This window comes from Anser brachyrhynchus (assembly GCF_964034855.1).
Source record: "Anser brachyrhynchus genome assembly, chromosome: 4".
In the NCBI taxonomy this organism is placed as follows: domain Eukaryota; kingdom Metazoa; phylum Chordata; class Aves; order Anseriformes; family Anatidae; genus Anser; species Anser brachyrhynchus.
Genome location: NC_137698.1, coordinates 43589769 through 43612259, shown reverse-complemented (window position 1 = coordinate 43612259; position 22491 = coordinate 43589769). Strand labels below are relative to the sequence as shown.

The 22491-nt window shown below is 36.5% G+C and overlaps 1 protein-coding gene across 1 annotated transcript in view; it reads right to left on the bottom strand.

The window, feature by feature from the left end:
• Positions 1 to 22491, bottom strand: part of LOC308194636 (uncharacterized protein) — a 201012-nt gene that overhangs the window by 53433 nt on the left and 125088 nt on the right. Inside the window, exons 18-23 of the mRNA XM_080590772.1 lie at positions 18677 to 18807; positions 18263 to 18325; positions 17524 to 17646; positions 15541 to 15653; positions 6822 to 6910; positions 3161 to 6586 (exon numbers count right to left, since the gene is read on the bottom strand). The gene's annotated coding sequence lies outside the window, so the exon portion shown is untranslated. The remainder of the gene's footprint in view (positions 1 to 3160; positions 6587 to 6821; positions 6911 to 15540; positions 15654 to 17523; positions 17647 to 18262; positions 18326 to 18676; positions 18808 to 22491) is intronic.

Below are 22491 nucleotides of genomic sequence, written 5' to 3'. Positions count from 1 at the left end.
TTTTCTACAAATTATACGAAGTGCTTTAGCAGCACAACCAACTTCATGTATTATGGAAAGTGGCCTGGAATACTGCCAGTTTGATACTTCATTATAAAAGCAAAGAGACTTGTATAAATACTTACTCCTCGTGAATTCTGCAAATTAAACCCACATCAGCCTTTTAATACTAAATCCTATTTATTTTTCAATGCAACTTTTTAAAGCTGAACACAGGCTGTATTTTGGCATTATTTTTGTGTTTTGTCTCATTTCATCACATTTGTCACAATTATTTATCCAAAGCTATGAAATGGTCAAAAACAGATTATTGAAGGTTTTAAACAGTGTTTTTTTTTTATACTGAGACAAATCAAACTTCTTTGTAAAACATCACTTTTAGTGAAGAGTTGCACAGGAGAAATTTGAGCAGTCAATAAACAGTAATGAAATTAAAATCTGTTGGAAGTGCACCACTCCTTTTTGATCTTTTTTTTTTTTTTAATTGTTGTTCTTTATTTTACTACTGTGTCCAGTACTATGTGTATACTGCCATGGATTAGACAGGACTCAGCCTGCTCCTTCCATAACGGAATCACTAGACACTTTGTAGGCTAGGTACTTGTTTCTATATAATTTATTCTTTTATTATATGTGTACTTTTTTTTTTTTTCCCCTAACTTTAAATACAGTAATACAGTGTAAGGAGAGATTAAATCTGTTATGGTGTTCTTTAAAGAAAATATGCCATTGCCTTAAATTTGCCCACCAAGGAGGCTTGCTGTCCCACAAAGATCTTCTTAATTAACTCCCTTTTAGGCTGCCGATTACAGCAAGGCTATTTTCTGAAGATAATTGATCAGGGCACAAAATCTTCATTAAAGCACTATAAGAGTACTTCAAATTTGCATGGGAAATGTCTGCCAGCTGCAAGACTCAGGTAATTGCACTATTATCTCTCAAAAGTAGACAAAATACAGCTTTATTTTTCAGTTAAATCCATACCACCCCTCAAAAAAAAAAAAAAAAGAGAAAAAAAAGGCTGCATTCAGAGTCACACACAGGCAGTAATTTCTCTGTAGTGCTCTCTTCAGCAGTTCACTGAAGTGCACAGATTGAAAGAGTAGAAACTTATTACTAGAAATAATACTGCACAAGGCCTTTTCTGAAAGTAAACATATATATAAAATCTCAGGTTATTGTTTTCACTACTCAGTGCTCATTTTATTGTAATCTATTTTCACCTTCACCATTATCAAAACCTAAAAATGTAGATATTACAGGTATTATAGACAGACCACATAGCACATCTGTGGTTTGTTTGTTTTTCTTTTGAATGGAAGTTCTTGTTCTTTTTTCTTCATTTTGCCTATATTCTAATGATTAATTTATGTTCAATTACATTATTTCTTTTTATTATTATTATTTTATTTGCCACTGTATTTATTTCTGAAAGCTGCTTACAAGATTTTAATCCTCAAAAACTTTACTGACAGCGATGATGTGATGGAATCAACCATAAGGATTTGTCTTTCACAAAGGAATTAGTTAATCAACTCAGAGAAGAATTTTCTTATTACACTTAAGAAGAAAGAAAATAGAAACAGAAAGCGATCAACATACTATAGCCCAGTGGGCTAGTGTTGTTTACACAGCTTAATAAATTCAAATCTGTAATGTATCAGAACCTCTTTTTTCTTCATTCCAAAGAGGCCAGGGGAATCATCCTTCATGTGCAGCACTGTCACGAGAGTGCTGCTCTAACCCCATATTATGGGTGAGATTTATTAGCAATACTACTTTGTTCTCAATCTCTTAAAACACTTCACAAACACTAAATCTGCTTTCTATTCAAGTACTTCTCTGCAAGTTTGAAAGCATCAGGGAGCAGATTTTCAGCTACAATGAATTAATGAGGATTTGGTGAAGCATCAGGAAGCCACTTCTACTTACACAACTGAAAATGTACCACCTTCGTGGCTGCACTCATTTTCCTGACACACTCTCTCTCACTTGAATTTTGAATGCATTTCAAGCCTCATAAGAAGATATCATGTTTTTACTTAGTACATTCAAGCTGTATTCAAGATCTACCTCAATTATTGCTTTGCCTTTAGACAACCTTGACAGACAGACATTTTGGTGGATATTACAAAAGCTATTAGACACCAAAAATCTGTCTGGTTTTCTGTTTCCTAAACTGAATATTTATTATCTGCAAACAGTTGATTCTGCATCAATAATTTATACCCTATTGGTTTCTTGCACTTGTTACTGTGATCTTTCTTCACTATTCTTCCAATTTATTTTAATTTGGGAAGATTACTAAATAGTAATCTAATCTAAATTTATTTCCATTCTACATATACTTTCTTCTGCTGTTTAAATACAGAGGCATTCTTAGCACAAAAGTTGTAGGGGTTTTATCCTTACGATACCAAACTTATCAGGGTCAGTGCTGCTTGATAACCAGTTCTTCAAACAATTGCCCCCTCTTTGCCCCACTAAAACCATTAGAAAAAAAGCTTACCACTTCATAAATTCAACTAAAGCTCATTTACTGCTGAGCAGCTGGTTTAAAATGTAACTTGTTTCCAAAGTGAATGGTGATTTATATTATTTAGCATTAAATAATGGACTTATGTTACATCAGATGCATAGATTGAAAAGCTGAGTAAAAAGATTTTTTTGAAATTCAAGAAATCTTGGAAATCATATTTAAGGTAAAGTGTGTTTGTTTAGAGTTGTGAAGGCTTCAGATATGAAGTGATATTCTAACTCTGCAAAGCCCTTCTCTTAGCATCCAAAATTTACAATAAGCACCATGCTGTATATTTAAAGAATGTAAACTTTAAACTGCAGCTACAAATATTTACTATAGATTAGATACATAAGAAGAATGACCTAGTCATTTTTTACAAGTCCCTCAGTTCATATATTTAGTAATAACATAGGGCACAAGCATACTTTCACAAGTAATTTCACAGCTGCTATCACAGCTTCTTCACTACACTGTTGTTTCTTATTGATACCAAATACTCACGTGTAATAAAGCCTAACAAGTGAGATCTGTGTTCTTTTCTTTACCTTGTCTTTATGGTAATGAACACCTTCAGTAAATATATGTGGTGTGATTCACACTGCAGTTGTACTGCTTTTTTAGGGGAGCAATTCTCATTACCGGTATGTTGGTAGATCAGGTGGCTGGGTGAACCAGAGAAGTAGAAGGCATATTGTGAGGGAAGAACTGTGCCTATGAAACAGACATAGAAATTATAATGGAGACCATGAATAAGAAAAGGCCGAGCAGGAAGACAGTAGTTAAACATTACCTCTTTGGAGCAACAGCCAGTGCTATTACATCAACAGGCACAACACTAACCCTAGTATTTGCATTCCCAAATATCCTAACATTCATATGGACATTTCCTTTAGCCTGACTTTCATGACTCCCCATCTTTCCTGGCCTCCTTTGCTTTCACTGATAAGCTTCAGCTTGTAGTGAAATAAAAGCATCAAGTTAGGAAAAATGATGCTCTTCTTGTAAATTCTACTGCCCAAGTATGAACAGTAATAAAACAGGAAAGGGGAAGACAGAAGCAGGAGAATTTACACAGTATTGTAGAAATTCTCTTAATAGGATTTTCCCCGCCAAATGGACTCACCCCCCTCCCACCCCCCTTCAAAATCTGTTTACAGCCTTTTCCAAAGCTACTTAATGGATTTTTTTATTTATTTATTTTTTTAATCATGTCTACAATTACACTGCTCTTGCTAAATGGAAAGTCTGATTTTAAACATCTCCTGCTTTCATTTAGTGAAATGTCTCATTTGTATAATCCAACTGCTTCTGTTCCTTGGAAAGTATCCTGTTTTTGTATGCCTGTTTTGTTTGTTTGTTTTTTAATTTAATATCCCTAGGTTTTACCAGATCTTAGCTGGGACAAAACCTTGCAGTTGTATTTGAAACAAAGGATTTATTAAAAAAAAAAAAAGTAAAAAACAATATATGCTGAGATAATTTTGGTACAGAGGTGTTTGGTCTTGTTCCTAGATTCGGTTTAAGATATTGACCCATGGATTGCCATATCATGACAAAGACCTGCTTAGAGAAATTGTCAACACTGGCAGCCAAAAATAACAATTAATGGACTACTCTGTGGCTTTCATTATGTTTTATCTCACACCCTGACAACTCAAATCAGATCAAAAATTAGCCCCATAGCCATCAGGTATTCTTTGCCATATATAAAAGTTGTATAAAGATTTATCCAGAGATAAGAAACTCAACACACCAACAGATCTCTTATATGCCCTTGTGGAAGATGTCCTGGGAATACATTTGAGAAAGGCATGTGGCCAGAGCAGCATTTTGTTACAATATTTATTACACAGCATTTTAACATAATAAATATTGGAGAACCTCAAATCCTCGTAACCTGTGCAATGGTGCTGAACTAAGTCAATCTACTAAGGTCAAGCAAATCAGGTGACACCAACATAATTTCTTCACCTCCTCGCACTGAACATCAGTAGAGAGAGTTTTTGATAAAAATTCCTTCATCATGTAAAATATCTAAGGTTACCTTGATGACAAACCTATTGTATTCAAAGGGTACAGTGATGTTTATGTGCTTGCAAATAAAATTATGCTCCACCCTCCTTCTCCCCTGCTGTTGTAGAACATAAATGCAGCTACGTGCAAATGCAACCCTACACAAATAAATTAAATCTGTCTTTATGCCTGTACTACCTGCTTTGCAAAATATATAAATAAATAAATAAGGAACACAGGCTGAAATCTGACATGCTTTTGCAACATTGATTTTAGTAGCAAAAGTTTTGAGGGACAGTTCCTACTAAATTAGGGAGTGGTGTAGTGTGGAGCTTAAAGGGTCCTCTAAATTTCTAGCCTCCTGGAAGAGTTGATATGGAAGTCTTAAGGAATTCTGCATCTCATAAAAACTCCCTGAGCTTTGGCATATCTCATACTCAGTGGAGCTGATTCCAGGACAGATTTGCACCACTGTGGTGTTCCAGTTGCTTAACAGTGCTACATCATTAGGACGTGATCTTAATCTGATTTATATGCCTACGGAAGAAATGTCAGGACCCCCCCTAACCAAGGTCAAAACTATTTGATGTATTGACAGAAATTGTATTCACAAATAACAGAAAAGCCTGATATTAAACACCTTATGCATAAGCCTCTCTACCCACCCTTATGTACAAAGGCAAGTATATAACGGCCATAGGAGAATTTTGTAATTTTCCCATGGGCTGGTGAAGTTATTACCAGAAGGCTGCTTGTCCCATATCTTTGGGTTTCCAGAACCAGGAGATTTTGCAAGGTCTTCAGCTAATGGACATGATATTCCTAAACATCTTCTGCTGTGACTATCCTAAATAATATTGCAGGTATAAGAAGAAAACATCATACGTTCCCAGAAGCCTGTTGTTTCTTCTGAAGTATCAGTGGATCTTTTGTAGCCATTTTGTGTCATTCATTCTTAAACAAGTGAGAAAACATAGAGATGAAAACCTACCACAGGTAGTAAGACTACCTCTGTGTTTAAGAATGGCTGTATCTTTCTGACTGTTTCTAGGTCTAGACTTTGTCAGGAAAGGCAGGATGAGTAGAGGAACTACCAGTGTCAGTTCATTCCTTTTTAAAATGTTTTCTGAGCTAAGACAATACAGCCTCTAAGAGGTGCCTGTCTCTCTCCATCAAGTAAAGTGTAAGCTTTCATAAATTCCTTAAATAAAATATCTCTGTTTAGGTGGTTAAAAAATATGTAAAGTGAACCATAAACTAATTCAATACTATGGCTCTCTACTTGTAGGGTAAGATTCGTCCTTAGGAAACAAATATAGCTTGTAAAACCCATTCACGCCCCAATGTTTGAAGATTTATTTAGGGCTGAATTTCCTGTGGGATAATTTTCTCTTATGCTGCAACTTCATGCTACACTATTTCTTATATTGTGATAACAGTGACATATAAATAGCTATTTAACAAAGTTTTCCAGTAGAATTTGTAGAACTAAATGGAGAGATATTTTCACATAAAATGAAAGGTTCTTTTTACCAATGGAGTAATGACTATTCCATAAACTATTTCAGTTCAATTGCAGTGCAACAGTTTTACTCCACAGCTGATCCAGCAGGACATACTTCTTAAAAAACTCTAGTAAAGCTTTTTATCTTGTATTCTAAAAATATACTGGCTGTTTTCACAGACCGGAAAACAAAAGTACTCCCTTTAAATTCCAACCACAATTTAGAAGGGTGCAAAAGAGCAAAATGGAGTCCTATTAAAAATATATATATATGTATCTCTTTGAAGTCTGTGAAGAATTTCCTTCTTCTTAGCAATTTGAAATGTAGTGCCAGCAGTCATCCCTTGTACAGCTGCTTCTCTGAAGTAGCTCCAGTTCCAGTAGATGAAACTTCCTCCATATATCTGCCTGAAAAGTCTGATGAGGCTGTCGCCAGAAAATTTCAGGAGCCAATGGTTTGGATCTTCAAAGATGGATCAGAGGGTGTAAGGTGCCTTAATACAACTTTGCAGATCTGTGTCTGGATAGTTTGTCATTTGTATTGAGCACTTGTGAAAACGTCAAAAAAAATGATAAAGGAAAAATCCATCATGCTGATTTGAAAAGTACTTATTTGTAGTTACCTTTTACTGCACTCTACTTATCACTGATATTACACATGAACTGTTGTGGAGCATGACTAAAGTCATCTATTAATACAGGTTTGGTCATTTGCACTGTTTTCAACATGAATTCATTCACCAATTAAACTCTTATATAGGAGCACAAGGCTAAATTTCTTACCTTGAGCAGTTGTTCGTGGCTTTAGGTATGCAGAAGACAGGTGGAAGTAATTCAGCTCATGAGTTAATACTCCGCATACTTAAATATGCCTAGAGAGAAGAAAGGAACTAAACTGAAGTTGTAGAAGAGGATATTCTGCCCCACCCTGACACTACCTTATATGCTACTTACACTGCTTTGTTTCCTATGGATGAGGTTCTATATCTGACTTACCATCAATTGGAAGTTGAAGAGCATGCCAGTTTTAAACCACCCCTGAAGTTTTGAATTGAATTTTGACACCTCCAGCAGTGATAGCAATACTGATTTCTAAACAATTTAAATTCCACAGTACTAGATCATACAATTCAAAAACCTCAGCAATACAGAGGACTGCACCTGTGGCAGGCGCATAGCACACCATGCTTTTTTACAGTTTTTTTTTCACTTTATTTTTTTTTTTCTACAGAAGAGTGCAGAAAGAACTGCTACAGTGTCTCCCAAGATCTCAAGGGAGCAAGCCTCTCCAGCAGCAGCTGCAATAGACCAAACAAGTATAGCTGAAGCTTCTAAAATATTTTCTCAACTCCCAACCTTTTTGGAAGGGCTAAAAAGACAGCTCCTGTCTCCCCTCCTTTTAATTTACAAGTTAATTTCAAAAAATAAGGGATTCCAAAGGGCCCTCCTCTCTGACTTGTGTAATTTAATTTTCAATTCAGATGTGAAGGACTCGTGGCCAAACTCCACATTTGTTTACAGCAGTATATTTCCATGTTTACTCAGTTATAACTAAATGGAAGTTTTCTGCTACAGCATTATGTTTACTTGATTCATTTGGCTCCCTTTACAGTGCCTTTAGTAACACATCCAAACATTTTGTGGTTGATAGCTGTTGTCTTGTAATCTTTAGTGACAACAAAGCTAGATCTCTGGTGCTTTCCAAGCTTGGACAGAAGACAAAAAATAAAGTAACTTTTATTTTTCTCATTCTCATTGACAAATAATTTTCCTTTTTTGTTGTTGTTTTTTATTTTACCAAATACTTTTTTTCTATAGAAGTTTTCCTTTTTCTTTCCACATCTAATGACTGAGTTTTCAAACTCTAATTTTTAATTGCTCTTCTCTGTGGTCTAAGAGATGTTTCTCAACTTTTACTCATTCTTAGGAAACAGATTTCTAGAGATAAAAACTTTATAGAAACAATTTATTTGTTGTCTGATCAGTTGAAGTTGCTGTAAAAAAGAAACAAGTAACTTTTTTCCCCTTCTATTTTTTTTTGCCTCACCTCTTTGCTTTCCATTTTAGAAGGGAAGGAGAGCTAAAGAACAGGGAGCAACACTGAAAGAAAAATATGATGAAGAATGCTCTCAGAAGATGTCTGCAGGACAGACCCCCAGTAGTTTTGAACAGCTCTGGTCACTTGTACTCATACAACCAAGAAGAAAGTAAGAATTTATCAAGCTGACACTAGCCTCCTTGCTCCGAGTACAGAGTCCTATCAATTTCTGTCTCTTGGCTAGTCTTTGTAATAAATATAGGCTTGGTGTGTAATGAAAACCAGCTGAGTGTTTCTCAAGGTACAGATGCTTTCTTTTCTTCTGATTCCAGCTAAGATTGTTCTTACTCTTCATAATCTCTCACAGCTGCCAAAAATCCATCTTATCTTTGCATGAGGTGAAGTTTCCATTAACAGCTATTATGGTAGCAGAGGTCAGGCGTCCAGTGTCAAATAAGCTGCTAAAGAGAAACACTGTGCTAGAAAATGCTGTACTAGGGAGAAAATCTCATCTGAGGTGTGTTTTGTTATTAATTTGAAGTTTTTATGTGCAGATATGGCTGGGCTAGGCTGCTGATGGATTGGTTTCTGACGTCCCAGAAAAAGAGAGGAAAATTTGGGGTGTGGAGGAAGTGGGAGTACACATCCACTTGGCTGATTGAAGTAAAATTTTAATAGTTTTGATGATACTCACTTTTCAGTGTGTCAGCCAACCAGACTGACTGCCTCTTTGGGTTGGAGGGCTCTAATGAGGGAAACTCTGACCGTAAACACCACTTGCAATTTCAATGCTCACTTCACTGCAGCTAAGGTTCCTGACTCAGGGAAACAAAATGAAAGCAGTAAAAATAATAGTTCTCATTTCCAATCACTTAATGGAAACTGAGAAGTTCCTCCAAAGAGAAACAAACCCATCTCAAATATTTTCATTTTAGAAAGATATTCCTCTGGTAAAAACATCTGTATTGAACACATTATTTGTTGATAGTAAATTACAGTATTTTAATATACTTCTTGTATTAAGATGGTAAAATTTTCGTTTGGTATTTCATACCTGGAAGTGCATATCACCTGGAAGACATTTTAAATACTAACACTTTGTATGTGTGCATATAACTATCTATCTGTATAATATGTGTACCAAAGCTGTAATCACACAGACATTTGCACTGTGTAGGTATCAAACGTTAATAGTAAGTGTACTATGCTCTGAACAGAGACAAAAAGTAAGCAGATTAAAAAATAAAGTTGAATTAATCTTGGATCTGTTTTACAAAAAAAAAAAAAGATAATGAGATGCATAATTATTTGGAAAACCATCATAAAATATTTAATATCATTATATATTTTTTAAAAATAAATTTGAAAACATTAAGAAATTCAATATTTGTAGAAAATACTAGCTAAATTTCAAAGTCTTACAACATTATTCTTTCTACAGTACCTTAATACTGAAAGCTCTGTCTGTGTTCTGTCTTGCAAAGGTTTCTACAAGCCCCTTATCACTCACGCTTAAAGCTCTCAAATGTTCACCTACAGACAAATAGATCTTAAATTGGCAAACTCTCCTCAGGATTAAGGGACAGAGCATGGAGGAAGCTATGACTTCCCTTCAACTTTTTTCTTCATCATGTAGATAGGCAAAGATGCAAGCACTTTGGTTACAGTAATCTTCTCTAGGCATTGTCCACAGGGTAGCAAACACACAGTATGTAGTGTCATTTCCCTTCTGGGCTGTGATGGTAAATACACACTCTTACAAACAATACCAAAACTATCCAACACCAGCAATGTCGTGATGTCTCAGCCCAGGGCACCCTTACTCTATCAGAAAACCACCCTGAAAGATTTTCAGTCAAGTTGAAAGCAAACCGTCTCTTACCCACAGGCATGAAGATTCTGCCCTGAATTCAGTCCTATGCTATCACAGACAATCACACAATTTGTACGACATTAAATCCACAAATTAAAAGAAGCTGAAAGTAGGGCAGAGGGGGACTGCTGTCTGCCAGGGCAGGCAAGTGGGAGAACAGGATGGTAGGCCACATGGCACCCTCCCCAACAAGGCCTTGTCTCACCACCCCTTAGCGAGGGTGCAAAAAATGTCACATAATTTAAACAATATTTCCTCTCACTTGTATTGAACTATTAGTATTTCCAGGTCACAATTATACCTCTGGCAGCCTTCCCTGCAGTAGGACAAGTGAGCCAGGTTCTGCTAAATACCTGTATAGTTGTTTCAACATTTTCCTGAGGACTAGGACATCTTCTCTGGGATAGTTTCAGATTTTGATGGGGTTTTCCACAAATGAAGAGGAGTCTACATGAGCTCTAACTTTTAGTCCTTCAATTGACATTAGTACTTCTTTCCTAGAAACTCTTCACCTGACAGTCTTCGTTTCATTAGCCTGTTTTCATGTCGACCTCCCAGTGGCTCAGAAATGATCCCGTAAGTTACACAAACAAGATGATCTCCCACATCACTGTTGCTAAGTACTTTATTCTCCTCTTAGAGCAAAATTTCTTGACTTTGTTAAGACAGCCTTCATCTTGCCACATAAAATTTCATACAATTTCTGTTTGAGATATAAACAATATATGTCATATGGCCTGTCAGTTTGACCTCAGTGCCAGGAAAGCTCATGGAGCAGATTATCTTGAGGGTCATCACGCGGCACTTGCAGGGCAAGCAGGCGATCAGGCCCAGTCAGCATGGGTTTATGAAAGGCAGGTCCTGCTTGACGAACCTGATCTCCTTCTATGACCAAGTGACGCGCTTGGTGGATGAGGGAAAGGCTGTGGATGTGGTCTACCTTGACCTCAGTAAGGCTTTTGACACAGTTCCCCACAACATTCTCCTCAAGAAACTGGCTGCTCGGGGCTTGGACTGGCGTACGCTTCACTGTGTTAGAAACTGGCTGGATAGCCGGGCCCAGAGAGTTGTGGTGAATGGAGTCAAATCTGGTTGGAGGCCGGTCACTAGTGGTGTCCCCTAGGGCTCGGTACTGGGGCCGGTCCTCTTTAATATCTTTATCGATGATCTGGATGAGGGCGTCCAGTGCACCCTCAGTAAGTTTGCAGATGACACCAAGCTAAGTGCGTGTGTCGATCTGCTCGAGGGCAGGAAGGCTCTGCAGGAGGATCTGGATAGGCTGGACCGATGGGCTGAGGTCAACTGTATGAAGTTCAACAAGGCCAAGTGCCGGGTCCTGCACCTGGGGCGCAACAACCCCAAGCAGAGCTACAGGCTGGGAGATGAGTGGCTGGAAAACTGCCTGGCCGAGAGGGACCTGGGAATACTGGTTGATAGTCGGCTGAATATGAGCCAGCAGTGTGCCCAGGTGGCCAAGAAGGCCAACAGCATCCTGGCCTGCATAAGAAGCACTGTGGCCAGCAGGTCTAGGGAAGTGATTGTGCCCCTGTACTCGGCTCTGGTGAGGCTGCACCTCGAGTACTGTGTTCAGTTTTGGGCCCCTCGCTACAGGAAGGACATGGACGTGCTCGAGCGAGTCCAGAGAAGGGCGACCAAGCTGGTGAGGGGTCTGGAGAAGAAGTCTTACGAGGAGCGGCTGAGGGAGCTGGGCTTGTTCAGCCTGGAGAAGAGGAGGCTCAGGGGCGACCTTATCGCTCTCTACAGTTACCTTAAAGGAGGCTGTAAAGAGGTGGGGGTTGGTCTTTTCTCCCACATGCCTGGTGACAGGACGAGGGGGAATGGGCGAAAGTTGCGACAGGGGAGGTTTAGGTTGGATGTTAGGAAGTACTTCTTTACCGAAAGGGTTATTAAGCATTGGAACGGGCTGCCCAGGGAGGTGGTGGAGTCACCATCCCTGGAGGTCTTTAAAAGACGTTTAGACGTAGAGCTTAGCAATATGGTTTAGTGGAGTACTTAGTGTTAGGTCGGAGGTTGGACTCGATGATCTTGAGGTCTCTTCCAACCTAGAAATCTGTGATACTGTGTGTGATACTGTAATATTGCACAGGCTGTTGCTGCTTAGTTACAAGTTATCCAGCTTAAATATATATATATATATATAAAAATACTATGTTTAAAACCATTTAAACCATTTTTAAACATTAAAACCAGCTTTTACAAATCACTCACAAGAAGGCACATTAAAACCTACCTTTGGTGACTGGAGGCACCTCTGGCAGTTAACTGGAGCTCATCCAGTAGCAGCATGCAGAAAACTGCCACCAGGACTCAGGCAGCACCTCAAGCCCAGGGGAAAATACATGGGTTCTCTGCAATGATGCCCAGCAGCGCAGGCAGATAAGGAACAGTATGGCCTTGGGGCGGGAGGGGGAGGCGTACTTGGAAATTAAAGCACACGTATTATATCTCTCCAGAGTCCCATATATCTAACTCTTATTCTGTACCTTCCACAGTGAAGAAACTTAGAAATAATGGAAGAGCAGAAAATCTAGTAATAAGTGGCTTTTTCTATCCTCTTCCCAGAGGGGACTATGTAGCAAGCAGAGGTGGACATCTCAGTGATGAAGATGAATCATCTCTGAAGTAGTCTGCAGCCGCTCCTTAATTAGCACAGGAATAAACTGTCTTACTTAGTGCCATATATTCAGGGAAGGCATTAAGTCATAGATCTGATTTGAAAGGATTGTTGATTAAAAAAATCCACTCACTTTTAAATGGATGAATGAAATTATTTTTCATTTATCTCAGCTACACAGAACTTTATTTTATATAGCATGTGTTTGACCTATAGACACCAAAGTGTGGTGTTTTATCTTTTCTTTTTCTAACTGGGAGAAGATTTACATATATGTTAGGATTTCTGGTGGAAATATGGTCTCTTTCAAAGTATGCTGATAATAGGAATACCAGATTAATGAGCATCCCAGCTGAATTCATGGAAACAATGCATGAAAGTGAAAATGAACAGAACTGAACAGAAGTAAAGAAAAGGAGATATACTCTGCTATTTAGCACTGTACTTTGAGTGAGCAATAGATCTCCAAGAAAATTTCTCAAGATGTTTTTTAAATTAAAAATAATCTTGGTAATCTGTGCTCTGCTCCTTAAAATCATATTTTCCTTAAATGTAAGACTGAGATTACAGAAGGATGAAATACTAGCACTTCTACTATCCTCTCAAAATTACAAGCAAAAAAGCAGCTTGTATGCATGCATCTCAGACAATTTATTTTTCAAGGACTTAGCTCCTGTTATTTAGTGCATTTCTGTCTCCCACATAAAAACAGGAAGACAAACCCAACTCAAAGGCAGAACAAGATGGGACAAGAATGGTTTTGCCAAGACTGGCTGAGGAAGACTGGCACAGCCTTTGCTGGTCAGTCCTTTAGTGCTTGCAGTCTTATAAGTTGCCCTTTACATCCCAAGAAAATACAGAGCATTTTGCTGGGTTGCAATCTCTTCTCACCCTCTCTCTCACTCACATCCCCACTGTTTTCTTCACAAAGAAGAGAAGATTTTATCACCCTGCTTATAAATAGGTGCTGAGAAAAGTTTAGGAAATGGCATCCAAGGTAGACAGGATCTCTGAGAAACTCATACAAAACAGTGATTGCTGATATCAAAAAGCAATAACGCAAGTATGATAAATTTGAGACAATAACTACAAACAAAAATTAGGGAATAAAAAGCTAAAAAAAATCTACCATCAATATGAAGTTGTAACATTATTAGCACAGGAAGGTGCAGAGAAAAGAAACGGTCATGCAATATACATGAACATCAGAAATAGACTTACAATTAATGTTAAAAATGTTTGGCTTTTATCAACATTACACCTGATGCTGTTCATGACCCTGTTCCTATTTAGTAGTATGCACTTCTTTGTGGACTACCACCAAATACACCAGCAGCTGCAGGTGATAGATTTAAGGTCTGATTTTGTATGGCAGCTCCTGTATTCCCTCTAGTTTCTCTATTCCTCACAGTATGAATCCATCACATTCATACGCGCCAGAGCAGGAATAACAGGATTTCCAGTTAAAACTGTTACTTAATTTAAGTTCTGCTTTGTTGATTACTACTACATCAGGATTTATTTATTTATTTCTCACAAGATTTTAATAGAACTGTTTCCATCCACATCTGTTAGCCAAACTTCTGAGTTCACTACAATCTTCAAGTATGAGATTTGTTGGAAATATTTTTGAATTGAAAAAAAATTATCACAGTTTCAGTACTTAGGTCCATATTCTCACCTCTAGACTAGGGTCCTTGACCAAGCAACCTCTCTCATGATGTCTTACAATCCCTTCCTTTGTTGAAACACCTGGTGCTTCACAGGAGCTAACTGGGCCCTGGACTGCAGGGGAAGGTGAGTGCATGAAACATCCAATGCAACTTTCACTAGTCATCATTTCCACACATTTACAGTAAAGTTTTTCATTGGGATACTTTTGGGCTTCTTTTCATAGATAATTGAATTTACAAGTCAAATGTGAAATGCACAGTTTTACAAAAAATAAAAATAAAAATAAAAATAAAAATAAAAAAGAGCTTTGATGTATTATTTCCAACCTGTCGTATTCACTATTATTCTTTTACTATTTCCATGTGAGCTGAGGAGATGATATTATATCTGGGTTAATGATATATACACTGAAATATATAACTGCATCTTGAGTATCTGCAAGATAGTCCTGACAGGCCCGGCAAATAACCTTGGGACTGTACCAAACTTTGTTTCCCAGTTTAGTAACCAGCAAATAAAAGCACCTGATGCAACAGGGCCATAGAGAAAACCGTATGTACTGACAGGGGCTGAGCTGGTTTTATTCTTCATGTAAGCAGAATATTGCATGGCTTATTTTTCTGTCAGTGAGCCAGAAGTTTGTAGGTAGCAGAGCTAAGTTGATCCAGGGGTTACTGGAAGGGAATTTCACTCACACCGCAATGTGTCCTCTCAGCACAATGCTGGCTCTTTCTAGCATCTACTTTCTTCCTCACCCCACCTCTTCCACACTTTTCATTATTCTTGCTACATTCAATAAGGTAGCAACAGGTGTTGTTTTTTCTCAGTCCAACAACAGTAAGTGTTAAGGAAACGATAGCTCCAAAATGCAACATGTATATCATATTTTGTGACTAACACCATCTCCCAATCAGGTCATTTTGATCTTCCCGTTATAGCTAGGAACTTTTTCAGGAAATGATCTTTTTACATGCTCTCATAAACTCTCAGAGTGTCTGGTTTTGTTTCGCTCTCTCTGCTAAAGAACACCAATTGTTTCTCTTTGGTTTTCCAGTGTATGTTTATTGAGCTGATAAAGACTGCAAGATGTATTGAAAGAAACACTTGGTTTATTTTATTTTATTTTGGCAATGATAACAGAGTGGAATCCATTTTAAAACCAGGAGAAAAATAATTGCCATGTCCTGGTTATATTGTATTTTATATATATATCTATGTACATACGCACACATACACAAATGCATGCACACACAGATTTTTACTTTTTTATTTTTACGGGTACCTTCCTGACTTGCAGCCAACCCATGGAAATGCTAGCCAGCTTGTGCATTTAATTGTATCAGCATATAATGGTAGACAGATTTTCTTTCCTTCATGTTGCAGCATGAGTGGAACCTTGCAAAGGAAACAGGAGAGTACAAGGTAAGGGGAACAGAAAAAGAAAAAAAAACACAACTTGCTTGCATAACAGAGATGGATTAAAATGCATACACATCTAGGTGATATTCTCAAACATAGTGTCATGCACTCTGTATAATTTATAGAATGCATGCCTACACTAATAAATGCCTTAGGGAATAGTTAGTAGTAAGCAAAGCCTTGTTTAAGTGCAATGGTTATATTAATATCTGTCTAAACTAGCTAATTCTCTGGTTTAGATACAGGCAACAACACAGAAGCTGCAGCTGAAACAGAAAATCTGCTGAATTTTCAGCCCTCTTTGTGTCTCTATCTCCCCACTTCACACACACACACAAACACACATCCCTTGGTAAGCTTCAACGAGGAAATAAAGAAAATAGCTTTAAGAAAACAGATATTACTGTATTGTGATTCTGGCCAACATGCAGCAAGGTATGCAAAAAAAAATAAATAATAAAAAAAAAACACCACTTTGTGCCTTTTATGCTTTTATGTTTCAAATGTTAAAGAATGAAAAAAGACTGCAAGTTCTTTATCCACTACGTTGAGTTGAAGGTAAGGTCATTGCTTGCCAGCAGGCTATGACTGACTTTAATTAAACATTTTTATACCACTCATCTGCTGCTGGGGAACATGTCATTAAAACACAGGAAACATTAATCTGCAGACTAATGCTATAAAAAGAAAACTTTTACACAATCTTTAGTTCCAATTAAAAGAAGCTTAAAAAACGTTAACCCTTAGAATACTACAAAACCACCACCCAACAAGAGCTCCAGGTGGATGTTTGTCCTGCTCTGCTACCTATTTCTTCATCTAGTCACACCAGATTTGCCTTAGCATAAGTGAACTTACTTTAGTTACATTTGCTCAAAGCGGATATACTGCTCTGTTTTTTTGCCTACATAATCACATATCTTAAATGAGAGAATTGGTACTGTGTATTTACTATGTGTTCTCTATTTGGAACAGATTTCAAATACTTTTTAGAAAACTGGTGGGTGATCTTTACATAAATCCCTATGTCTTACGCTAGTCAAGAACATAGCACATACTATTATTTATTCATTATTTATTTTTATCAGCCACTGTGGTCCATCTTGAAGCAATTGCTTTCCACTGTAAAGGCATCTCTATGTTAGCTCCATCTGCTTCTAAAAGAAAATAATGTTTTGGACTCTTTTTGGGGCTGAGGGGTTGGAGGCAAAAAGGGATTTATGGATGGGCACAGATTTCTATGCTCTTGTCTTTTCAGCAGAAGTATGCAATTTGCTTTCAGTTGTGAGGTGCTAGTTCGTCTGTTGAACCTCTAGTTCTCTCCCTGAATCTCCTCACTTATTCTTTTTTTTCTTTCTTTTTGTAAGGAGACTTGTTGAAGGTTCAAGGCCTTTAAAAAAGGGCTCATATCCACCAAGATTAGAAATATTTGATCAAGAAGGTGTAACTAGAAGTATACATTTTGTCTTGGATCTTACAAATCTGTACACATACAGAGAACAATTCAGACAATTCAGTATTTTTGTTAGTATGCTACTAAGTTAGATGAGTCCACAAAATTTTAAGGCCTTTGCTTGCTATGGATATATGTATATAAATAAGTACAGATGAAGATATTTGCACGCCAACAGCAATATTTATATGTAACACTATCTCAGTCTGCACATTTGTAATTTTATCACACAGTTTCAACAGTAGCATATTATCACTCTTTTTTTACTTCTTTTTTCCAAATAAAAGAGTCTGTCATCCAGGCCTTGATGTTACACAAGCATTTAGTTAAACTAGTTAAACAGGATCAGATTGTTGCTGGATCCATGCGGGAAATATTTACAATAAAACTCACCTGGCTTTAAGCTTTGTTCCAATCTTGAAATTCAGCCCAGTCTTGAAAATTCACAAAGGTTCATTAACTTATTTGAGCAAAACGCAGGCTCATTTTCAAGTAATTTTTGGCTGATACTTAGTTCTAGATAAAGGGTACAGTATGACAGTGATATGATTAAAACATCTTGAGTGCAAAACCTCTGTTCAGTTGTGTGGAGTGGAAGGGAAACACTGTTTTAGTTACACATTCAACACTCATAAAAACCGGTCACTCACTTTCAGAGGGAGGTTTATTGCATATACTCACAAATACACGCCATTCAGCTGAAGGATTTACATAGTCCGCTAAGAAGAAAACTCATACCAAGGGCAAGTAAAAGCATTGCTGGTTATTTAGAAAGTTAAAATATCTCCTAAACTGGAACGAACAAAGTATGTTCTACCTTAACAAGCAACAAGAAGGGAAAACAGCATACACTAACTCCATTCAGATTTAAAAATCTATTCCACATCATTATCATAACTTAATGGATTTATAGATTAATTGTCCATTAACCCAATGACCCAGCTTTTACTGCAGTTCAGATCCAAACAAAAATCTTTCTAATCATATGGGAAGGGAAAACCCTTAATGAAGTTTAAAGACATACTTTAAACCTTGTTTGTCCTACCATGCCAGATTGTGCATTGCTAATCCACAGCAAGTTACGGCTAGTTTGTCAAGATTAAATGAGGGAGGAATGAGAAAGTATTATTACCTCCTCTGAGGCTTCAATCAGTTTTCAGTCTGCTGAGATGATCCTGGCCACCTTCAAGGTTTCCTGGAGACAAGAAGGAAAGGAAATGAATAAATAGCAATTCATAAAGATGGCTGGGGCTCTAAGCAGCATCCACTGCTCTCTTTTTTCACCCCTAAATATATTGTCAAAAAAGAATGCCTCATCCATATGAAAATATAATAAAATGCATGTGTTTCTTTTATATATGGAAAAGGTATGTAATTAGTTTTAGTTTAAGTAAAACAATGAAGACTGTATGAATGTACATTCAAAATAAAAGAGAAAACAGAACATTTTGCCTTTGTTTAAGTCTCTTTTAAAAATTCAAGTGAAACCAGGAGATGGACTGATTTCATTTAAACTAAAAATGAGAGAAAGTTAAAAATGACTCACTTTGTAGGAAGTGTCACTACACATTCAGAGAAACCCAACTTTTCCTTGGCCACTTGGGACAGTGCATCAGGCCAGAGAGATCACATCTCAGCAATGTAAGTTTTCATCCCAGTCTTCTCTGGTACCTTTGCCTTGGAATCAAAGGACACATCCTTAAGGTTTAACAAATCACTATCTTTAACTTTACTGCTTAAGAAAAGAATACCAGAACTCTCATTTGAGTATTGAACTTTTTGAACGTCCACATCATTTTTAGTTCACTGCCTGACTCTGCTTTGGATTCTCCCAGACAAATCTCTTCAAGAACAATGTGGAATAGAGGAGTTTTATCTTAAAGCTGCATGAATGTGAGGAGCCACTGCCCTGTAACTAGGTCTTCCCACCTGTTTTTGCTTAATCCTACAAATACAACTGATTGGATCGGTGTAAGGTATGGTAATGTCTTCAGGAGGCAAGAAAGGTTTTTAGGAAATGGACACCTTCTGCGATATTTGGGGATGTTAGAAAACCTAATGCAAGCTTAATTTGTACGTCTTCACATGGGACTGAGTCCCATCTCATCATATATTGATGATCTCATCATATATTGATGATCTTTCTAATAGATACGTCATGACATATCAAGAAAAATTCACATAATTCCAGGTACTTTGATTGTGGATACTGTTGATAAACTGTAATAATAATCCACCTTCTAGTTAAAATATACATCTGTTCTGTCAACAAACTAGAATTCACCAGTTCTGTGTTTGTCCTAGTTAGCTATATGCTATTTTTCTACTTAAAATGAGCATTTTTCTTTCAGCTCAGCTATCTTTGCTGATAGTATAGATAATTATTGCACATTTTAATTACAATTGAGGTGCAATTGATTAACACGTAACTTGGAATCCTGTTATGTCACACTGCAGATATAGTTGCAACATATCTAAACAGAAGTCCCAGCACTCACATGGGATCAGAAAGAAAAAGGAGGAAAAAAAAAAAAAACACTACTCTGAATCATCCAAGTTTAAACAAACAAACAAGTAAGAAAGAAAGAAATGTTCTGTCCTTCCCTGCTTTCCCGATTGATGATGATAATAAATAACTAAACAAGTAAAATATTTTGGACATGCACCTCAGAGGTGGAGAGCACAGTCTGTGAAAGCAGTTATGTTGTGCTGGAAGCTACTCAAAAATTATATGGATATATATATTGGGGAATGGAAGAAGTAAGGAGGAAGGGTAAGGGTCATTTTACAGAGGTGGTAAAATAAAATCTAAAAATACTCTCTTTACTTTTAAAAGATAAAATAAAATTAAAACAAGCTTAAACATACAAATTTGTCATATTTGTATAAAGCTGTTCTTTGAAATATAATTACATTTTAAATTACATTTTAAATCATGATTTGAAATATAATTACTATGCAGAGTAAACAGCACTGGGTACACTAATTTGTAATTATAATTTAAAGCATTGCTCACAGAGTGAAGGAGGAATGTAAACTCAATCTGTGTTCAGCAACATTTGCGTAAGTGAAAAAAACAACATAGAGTTGCTACTGTTGTTGGATATTAAATCTGAGCAGCTGGGTCTGAATTATTTATGTGCTGAGTTATTAAAAGTAAATCAAATAAACACATGGGAACACCAGTCATTCCATTTGCTTTCTTTAAAGCCCTCTCAGATTATTTCTTTATATATATCAACAATTTGACTGAGTAGATTGCAGGACTGTTCAAGTGTCATGCTAATATTTTGGCATGTTCAATAAGTAAGGATAGAGGGGAACTTTTTTTATTTTATTTTATTTTTTTTTGCCACTCTCACCAAGTGTTTTTGAAGTGCTTATTCATATAATTATGACAAGTTGTGTTAATTAACACTGAAGGACCCTTCTGATGTGAAGTTCCTAAAATTACAGTAACCTCACCATTTTGAGCATTTACAGGACATTTCTGAGATGATATAAAATATATTCATATACACGTAACTTAAGATAGATTTTCAGAATAGCAATCATGAAGTCTTACTGTATTTTCTGCTTCCAAGTTTCATAGTGATTAACTTTCAAAATCATAGTTATCTTAATGAGACATAATAGCCAGGTGACTTTAGTGTAATTCAAATTAAACAAATCTAAAATACATCTTCAATAAAAAATACTTACAGGCATTGTCTTAGTTTTTTTTTCCCAGTATGATTTCTTAGTACAAAATAGTGCAAAGCATGTATAAATTCCATTCATTTTTTAAGGATATCTTTAGGGTTATGTTCTCTGTTGTGCAAACTTTCCCATACACAAAAAATAACTCCATCACATCGCACTTTATTTTACTCCCAGCTATGCTTCTCAGGATTCATGAAAGCTTCATTGCTCTCATCCAACTTGTGAGAGAAGAGACATTAGAGGACTACGCCTTTTTGGACTGGACTTCTTTCAGGTTCTTCTATGATGAAATAAATAATCTAGGCTTGTGTGGTTCCTCAAGGAGAATTACAAAGAAATTGTCCATATGTAGGACCTAAGCCAGTGAAACAATTTCCCTTTCATATTCTTTCATAACAGACTGCCAGTATGGAAACTTCATCATACTGGCTGAAGTTTTACAGGAAGAAAACCTTAGTTTAATGTATTAGTATGCTCCTTGATTAACCAAATAACCAGTTTCCATATGTACATATATTAATAGTTTAAACCACTAGATATTTGTGATGTCCTGTGAAACTAGCATGTTTCATGGCTTCTGAATTGGGGCCATATCTGTGCAACTGGAGAATCTTTGAAAAAGTCTACCCATTCCTTGTGAAGACATATCTATACCTCTTTGCATTGTCACCCATTATCTTCCAAGGACTTTGAAAACATGTAGAATTAAAATAAATTGCTTGGAAATTATATTCCTAGTCCTATCACTATCTCTTTTTCAATATGCAGCTAACTTGCATATTCTGAAACATTCTATGAAGTTGCACAGATTACTAGTCTAACATTGCCAAGTATTTATTTATGAACAAAACCAGGAGTTTCACATAAAAGAATATTTGCACTAACAGTATTGTCTTTCCATGTAAAATGTTGGCTTTTCATGAAGAAATAAAATATATATCCCAATATTTTCTTTCCAGAGATCTGTTTTTAGTGTCTCACGTAAATTAAGGTTGTTGGCTTCCTATCTAGACTACAAAATGTAAGTTAATGGGAAATTTCATGAGGTAAAGCCATTTTCTGAAGGTCAAAATATGACAGATTAAAATGGCAGTACATGTATGCCAGTACATGCAGCACAAGCAATTCTGTTAAGGAATCATCACATAAAAATTGCAGTCAAACTAAAGATTTCAGCCAGAAATTTTGAACATTTGAATTGCTCCTAAATCACAACCACATAGAGAAAACCTTTCTTTTCATTGCCATGGGAAAAACAAACAAACAAACAAACAAGCAACAACAAAAAATATTTTTAAATAGCTTTCCTTTTTCTACTGAACAGAATAGCACTGCCATAAACTAAAATATTCATGTTGAGCAGTGAATGGGAAAGAGAAAGCAATAGAAAATAAGACTATTCTTATTTATTCTTATTTTACTAGATCTGAGCAATAGCCTATAGATATCATCTTAAGGCAAATCTGCCAATTAAATTGATACAAAATGCAGTTCAAGATGACCTCTGAGTTTAAAATCCTATCCATTCCATTTTCCCTCAGACATTTTCAAATTCATAAGAAGAAATTGTAAAACTGTCAAAAACTTATAATGTTATGATAGAGAACAACAAAAATCCTTTACTGATGTAGTACCTCATGTTAAGTGACAATATTTTAT